The following is an 8,640-nucleotide window of genomic DNA, read 5'->3' as shown; positions in this document are numbered from 1 at the left end:
AATTAATGTATTGAGCTTTTAATTAGCTGGATATTTTAATAATAAATGGGCCCAAACGGCTAAACCCATTAGAGGCCAGCTTTAATCTAATTGCAAGATTAAGACAGCCGGCCCAGTTGGAAAAGTCCATCACTCGAAACTTCGTTCACTGATGTATTATAGGATCAGTAAATGTGTAATTTGAAAATTTTAGAGGATGATGATGATAGTAATAATAAGTATTTACAATTTTTTTATATGTATGAAGATAATTTGTGTTTATTACTTATTTTTGTTTAGTATGATAAATACATAATGTTAGAGATAGAGATGTATTCAAATGTTTTATTATATAAATTTATATATTTTTTTTGTATTTTTATTTATTATTATTTAATAATGACACAATGGATTTACCCATTTGATCCGAATATTTGAATTTCTTACTTGCCATTTAGACAAAAAAAGATTTTGCTTTTGGGTTAATTTAAAAGAAGGGGGTTTATATTGTTAAAACTATTTAATATAGATTTAATTAATAGAATTTAATATTTAAGAAAATATCATAAGTATAGGATATAATGCAGGGGTGGAGTTAGGATTTTTTTATTGCGGGGGGCCAATACTTAGAAAACATGGATAGGGGGGCCAAAAGTTAGGAAACATGAGTAAAGGGGCTAAAATACAAGTGAAACTTAAATAAATTTAAAGGGAATTTTGAAGAAATAAGGGGGGCCATAGCTCCCCTCCGCCACCCCCTGGCTCCACCCTTGATATAATAAGGAAGAATATGAGTTAATATCTTAAATATAAGAGAACTACAATATATTTATGAATATTTATTGCACATTATATCAGGATTTCAATGGTCACATTAAAGATGTTACACGGTCTACTTAGATCAAGATCATTTGGCAAGTCTTAAAGACGCATTGAGCTTTTGGGGTCTTGTCTTCAAAGATCAAGATCATTTGGTAAGTGGCTCGGTCTATTGGGCTTTTAAAAATGCATTTAAAAGATTTTATTGCAGAGAAAGACACAAAAACTTTGTTTGAAGCTTTCTAGAATTCATTGATTTCGGTCTTAATTTCGGGCTTTTTGGGCATGCTTTTTTTAGGTTTTCCTAGCTTTTTGTTACTAAACGGAAAAATGCAAATTTTTTATCTTCAAAATAGGGGTGTCGATTGGACTAGATTTGGTCCAACCCGATTTAGTCCAATGTAAGTCCATTACAAATGGACCAGGTCAAATCCAATCCAATGAATAATTTGGACCATTTTGGACTGGTCCAATTCAATGTTCAAACCGTCCAATTTATTCAAATTCATTTTAAGTTAGACTGGTTTCAACCCAAACCTAGTCCATTGACACCTATATTCTTATCTTATATCAATGGACCAAATATTGGCTTAATCCAATCAAATCCAATATAAATTTATTACAGAAGGACTAGGTCCAGTCCAATCTAATAAATATTTTGGACCGGATTGGTCCAATCCACCATGTCTTTTTGGTCCGTCCAAATTGATTTTGGACTGGATAGGGTCCAGTCCAAAACTGGTCCATTGACACTCTTACTTCTAAGCATGCTGAAGCCCAAAAGCTACATGGAAAGACTTACCAAGCATTGCCTTACTGTTAGACAGTTTTGTATGCCCTTAGCTTCAATCCGATTTGATGTACTTTTGTTATTTAGTGGAAATAAATAAAGTACATGTTTGATTCATGTCGTTTGGTTTAATTCTGTGTAAGACCCTAAAACTGGACACTTATAGAGACTCGTGTTAGTTTTAAATATTCACAGCCGTTGGATAAGTCTGGGGAGATTTATCCTGCCAAGGCTGATACTGATGTGCCACCAAATGTTGGGATGGCCTGTCTCGGCCACTAGGGTAAGACCCAAGGCACATGCAGTATGGGATTACTTGAATTCTTGAACCGGACCAGATTTCCAGTGTTGCCCTAGACATTGGAGACAGATGGGCAAAATTGGAAAGTTACACCTGACCCCTAGACTCGATTATGACATTTCACTAGGTGTCGGATCGGGCTGTCTTTGATATGCCAATCAGTGAGATCCTTAGATGGGGATCAAAACCTGGGTATGTTGGGACAGTTTGAGAATTCATCTGAGTGGGTGATCATAGTGACAGGATCAGCCCCTTTGTCGGACAAAGGGTAATGATCGGGAATGCACTCTCCCTGATGGAAACCAAACTGCCGGCAGTTGATTTCAATCGTTGGAATTTTGTTTTGCAAAAATAATATATATATATATGTATGTACGGTTTCGAATTGTTTGCAAATGGTTTTAATTCCCGGGATCCATGTGAGTGGAGAGTGCGGCACTGTTCCTTGCAGCCGAGGGAGAGGTCCTCTCTTGTCGGGCAGTGCTTGATCATTAAGGGCTGAGAGGTTAAGTGTAAGACCATTTAGGGTAGTACTTGATGGGCTAATCTTGCACCTGCCCACAGTCCCTGGGTTTTTACAAGATGGCTTGGCACAGAGACCACTTAATGTAAGTGTTGGGCCCATAGGGTCCATATGATGGGCCCAGGGGTTTACTGAGTCTTTCAGTGAATTCGGCTGGGCCTTGTATTAAAGGCTGGGTCGAACCCATGTGGTTGGTGTGTAGATCAATGCTTGGGTTCCACGCCATACAAAGAAGCCTTACTGGGCAACAGATTGGAAACTAGTTAAACACTGAACATCTAATGGGCCAAAAGCCCATTTCGAGCTAGGCTGATATGATCACCCATCTATGGGGCGAATCTGAGATTAATGTTAGTAAAAGGATTGGGCCTTTGACCTTATCCACTCCAGGAGACCAAATTCAAATTAGATTTGAATCTGGTAACCTCCTGATAAGATCAAGAGTAAACTAACTTAATCTGCAGATAGGATTAAGATAATCCACTATCCAAATACAGATTTGGATTGGGATAACTCCTAATTAGGAGGTTTCTTAATCAAGAAGAAAGGAGGAGAAATTCAAAAAGAGGAAATACATCAGAATTTGAACTAGAGTTTTGGTGAAAGAAAACTCCCTGCGAATTGAGATTAGATCTCATTCATACTCCAGAGAGAAGAAAAGCAGTTCAGCCATCTTCATCCCTGAAGTTCTCCTCCTGTCGCCGCCATTCACCCTTGCAAGATTCGATCTTTGCAATAATAGGAAGTCAAGAAATCAGTTCTTGACATCAGTCTTGCAAGAAAGACTGAAGAAGATTTGGTGTTCAGAGTTTCCAGAGGATTCTTGCGAAGGATCCAGTGTGTAGGACGCACCCTGCTGGTTCCATTCCATCCACAACTGTGTCATCTTCAGTAGGAGTGGATCTTGGTTTCTTCTTTGGGCGTGAACACCAACTTTGGGAGATATTGCTTCTCCGGATTGGGTATAATCCTCCCTTTTACCTTTTGGTTCAGATCTGGTTCGATTATGATTCAAATAAGATCATTGAATATGGTATTCTAAATTTAGGGAATACGATTCCTAGTTTGAGGAAGGTAGGAAATTTTTGAAATTCGCCCACCCATTCCACAACCTTTATGGCGTCCATTAGATGGATCCTACCATTTTTTCACTTACTTGGCTTTAACAATGTTAAAGATGTAAGATGTGATGTATCATTATTGTATCATTGGCTCACATTTTTTGTTTCATGGTGTAGTTCATGCATCATAAGTTTATCTATATATAAAGGTAAGGAGAGAAAATTTAATGAGTTGAAAAGTAATAGTTCACATTACAATTTTTTCATTACCAATCAAAAAAGGATATTTTAGTGAAAGAAAGTTCCACACCATCATCCCTAACTATAATTCTACTATAGATATCGATCTCTGACTGGAGGATGAGATGTCTACTTGAAAACATTTTTAAACTGGACATGACTGAATTGCTGGTTCATCCGGAAAGCAACTGCTTGCCCTTATACTCTAGGTTTACCAAAATGACAAATACCCCATTATTTAATTGATAGAACACCTTATTTTTTTTTATAAATCTACCCCTATTAATAATACAACTTTGTATGGGTTGATATCCTATCTAGCAAATTCACAAGTTTCTATTTTACCCTTATATACAAGAGAGACAAGTGTCCTAAAAAATGAATACATGGATAGGTAGTCATGATGTTGGTTAAATTTTTATCAAATGTCAATGTGGCTGAACAACTCTCACATTACTCTATTTTGTTTTCATGATATTAAATAGAATCAAATTATCTTGATAAGTTCGAAATTTCTCCTTGAAGGATAAACTTAATTGATAAGCTGAATGGATGTATCTCCCCATTTTATTAGAAATGTGATCATATTTATAAAAATCCTCCAAATTTGAACCTAAATAGGGGTGTAGTATGTTATAGCATTTCAATGCTATTTTGTTTTTTTTATATAATTTAGAATCCCAAAATAAGAGTTCACTCAACAAAGTAGTTAGTTTATTATTTTTCTGTTTTGTCTAAAATTCTAAATTGATTTAACTTACATTCTCTTTTGGTTTTTTTATGCTTTTTTTGGTTAATTTGTTTTAGGTGTGTAGTAGTTTATATGAAGAGAAATGCGATTATACAACCCTAGAACTTGCAACTGAGATAATGGTTGACTCTTCACTTTTAAATAGCTTTGGGAAGACTACTATTTATGTTTTGACATGGTCATTTTGGGACAGTCTATAAGGAATGCTTTTGGATGGAAGGAACATTGCTATTTAATTCATAGATCAAACAAGAAAACAAGAAGAGGAGTTTAATTTTTTTGGGGGTAATGAAGAGGAGTTTAAATTAGAGAATGATCGAAGATATTTGAACTTACATTTTCTATTTGTGTTATTTTTTCATGCTCAATTGTTAGGTGGAGCTGATGAGTCATTTTCATTATGTTCACTTGCTAGCTTGGTAGCTTTGATTGATTACTGTTCAAATAATGATTATAACGCTAAAGTTGGATTATAAATTCATAGTGAATTTAGTCATTATTATTGTTGTTGGGTTGTTTTTGTGTATTATTTTTTTGGTACTTGAAAATCAATTAATTTTTTTTAAATCACTTCAATTCAAATATGTTATTTTGTCTAAGGATGTTCATTATACGGTTCAAACCGCAAAACTGAACTGAACCAAACCGAATTTGCGGTTGATTTGGTTTATACTCATAAATGGTTTGGTTCATTTTGGAATTTTCTAAATTATGGTTTGGTTTATTGAATTTTATAAACTGAACCAAATTGTAAACCAAAATTATATAATATGAATATATGATATATAAATATTATATATAATATATCTAAATGGAATACGTAAAATTATAAATATATAATGAACTCTTTATTTTATAATAAAATAATAAATAAAAGTTTTTAAGTTTTACTTTTTAGGGGAGCTATTTGAACTTTCTAATTGGGTTAAGCCCAAAAGAATCATAAAATGGACCAAAGTCCTCAAACTATATTAGAAACCACACCAAGTCGTAATAAAACAATTTGGTTTGGTTTGGTTTCCATACCAAAACAGTTTGATTCAGTTTAAAAATTTCTCGAACCATAATTTACCGGTTTGGTCTGAGATCTTCTCCAAATTGCACTGAACCAGACCATGAACACCCCTTGATTTTGACAACAGAAACATACATGTGCAACGCACATACACCCCCACTAGTATTAATAAATTACTAGGCTTATAAGTCCTATTATCAAGTTATTTTTGGTTTTTTAGGCATAAACAAAAGCATATATAACTTCATCAAATTATAAATACTTGATACATAACTTTCTTCTTAACCCGAATATGTTGTTCGCAGAATTGTATATCATGGGCTATACCAATCATAAATGATATTCTTACATATGATCTTTTAATATACTATGGGTTATAATTAAAATTCAAAATTTTGACACGATACGCCCCATATTAAACATATCACATTAGGTGGGCCGGTGGTTTATTGATACATTATTGGTTTATAAAAAATAAATAATGTTAAAATTATTCTTGAGAAATTAAAAAAGTAAAATATATATTTTTATTCTATCAAAACACTCGAAGCCTAATTAATGGTGGTGTTGCTAGGAACCCTCGAAGCCTCAGCGATAGGTAGCCCACAAGAAAGTATTAATTTTGATGTAAATAGGTTTACATCCTCTTATACTTTATTGCTCATTTATTTGTAATCTCTTATACTTCTATTGGACGCCAACTAGAGCCAAGGAACAACGGTACAAAGGGCCATCTAATCCAGTGATTGAATGTAAGGTGGAGCGGCTCTGTAGGGTCCAACCCAACTTCTAAACAATCCTTCTCAACATAATACCTCATGGGACGGCTGATGATGGGTCTTGATCCTCATCATCATTCTGTGGCCATTCATCTATGGGCTGATTCTGAGTTGGTCCTCCACATATAAAAAGAATAAATAAATATTAATGGAAAATAAAATCCATGCAAATTCTTTTATAGTAACTCAACACTATGTGATGTTAGATTTAGGGCCATTAGATTAGAATCACCTTAATCTTTTACAGTTAAGAAAAAGAATCTCACACTCACTTTTTCTCGCACCCAACTGTCTATAATTGGTGGGTCATCCATCAAATACTCCAAAGACCATACCATCCAATTTAATATATTGGGCTCTTAATTAGCTGGATATATTAATGAATTGGTCCAAATCCATTAAATATCAATGTCCGAAGAGGCCCGTTATGATCTAATTCCAAGATTATGACAGGCAGCCTAGTTGGAAAAGCCTATGACATATTGACATGGACTTTTCGATTCCATAAGACAAAGTATGTGTTTGGAATTGTGGGTATTTTTTTTATTCAAAATTTGCATTTTATTTATTTGTAAAATTGAGAAGAGTAATAATTGCAATTGTTTATAATAATTAGACGTCATTAGACACCACATCAGCATAGCAGTGAAAAAACGTCTAACCGTTGGGAGAAGGTTTAAAAGATAACTTTCTCAAACGGTAGACATATACATAAACCGAAGTCACCTTTTGTGATTTTCTATGCATATAGAAGAGTATGAGAGGGAAAATGCTGAAGTGGCGCCTATATAGCAACGTTTATTGAAAAAATGCCCACACTTCCAAAACACATGCGTTGCATGATATTCAAATTATAATGAGGATATTTTTCTCATGCACACAATAAAGGTTAAATCACATATTTATTAGCATAAAGGGGTTCTATTATGATGTCAGGAAGACAAGATACAGGAAAAAATTATAAGCAATCAATTAGCATCATAAGAGTGGTAATAGATTAGGTGGGTTTTCAAATTTCATGGAGGGTTTTGAATGGTCGAATCCTTTTCGGTATTATTTTTTAATTTTTATTATAGATCATATATAACTGCTTGAAGAATAGGATTGCAAATAGATTGGATAGAATCAGATATATTTAGATCCAAATTTGATATATTAATATTCAATTTCAAATTGAATCATATCTATTTCTATTGAATTTATATCAATTCCAGATCAGATTTTAGATTGATAAAAAAATACTACTGCTCTGTTTGGTTGCAATGCAAATAAATTTGCACTGATTCTAAACCATGACGGTGCAAATGATTTGAATGTAAATTCTGATCTAGTTCTGTTTCAAATTTTAACTTATTTGGTTTGATTGCGATACAAATAAAGTAAATTAAGACATGAAGCAGAATAAAGTAAAACCTAAAACAAAATTAAATAAGAATGTGCATTTTTTTTTTCATTTGCACTCCCAGGCATTTGTACTAATGCAAATAAAATAGCATTGCAACCAAACAAAGCGTACATGTTGGTAAATGGGGTCACTATAACTTTGGAGGAGAAGCTCTGAGGCGTGTTTGAAGACACTGTCTTTAGAACGTTATTTTCCCCCACTCGGTTTCACCGAGTTTGCTATTGGGTTACAGGCAAATCCGTTCTCAGGATATAACAGAGCCTTGGGTGAGAATCTGCAACCAGCAAAGTTGAAGAATCTCCTAAGAAACCTTCTGTGAGACTGTAGCAGACCAGATTGAGAAAGAGAGAGAGAAAGTGGATTTCCAAAATGTGTGTTTTTGAAGTCTGATTCATGCTCCTTAAATAGTTTATGAAGAGGTATGAAGAGAAGGTAGGTGCTGGTTTAGAGAAGGCACCTTGAGCAGTCACAATTTCAAACATTGTGACTGTTTAAAAAGTAGTTAACAGTTAATGGATGTTAAATTTGAATTGTGCCTCTTGATCACACCCGATCGAATCGTGGCCGTTGATCATGTCAGCATCGCACCAAAACCAAAGCCGCCATTCGTGAGCCATGCGGGTGCGAGCAAAGTGCACCTCTAAAGCGCCTCATTGCGCCGCACACACGCGCACACACGTGTGGTTGCGCGTTGCGCGGTATCAAACCCCTATACTCTCCTCTACTATTTCTAAGGAGTGTAAATCAGCTCCTATTAAAATACTGAAAACTAAACTTATAATTTTTCATTGTGTGACAAGTTCAAAACTAGGTTTTGTAAGAGGAAATCTAATTTTTCAATCAAGTGTACAAGTTCAATTTCTCATGTAATTGACCAATCAAACCCATTGTATTTTAATCTCCAACACATGTCATAGCTAAAAATAAATTGAAAATAACATATGACCCTTTCATAAACATATATAAGGCATTCAAAT

The sequence above is a fragment of the Nelumbo nucifera genome, chromosome 8, assembly GCF_055504915.1.
Source record: "Nelumbo nucifera cultivar China Antique chromosome 8, China Antique-T2T, whole genome shotgun sequence".
Classification (NCBI taxonomy): domain Eukaryota; kingdom Viridiplantae; phylum Streptophyta; class Magnoliopsida; order Proteales; family Nelumbonaceae; genus Nelumbo; species Nelumbo nucifera.
Note: the sequence above shows the minus strand (reverse complement) of the source record.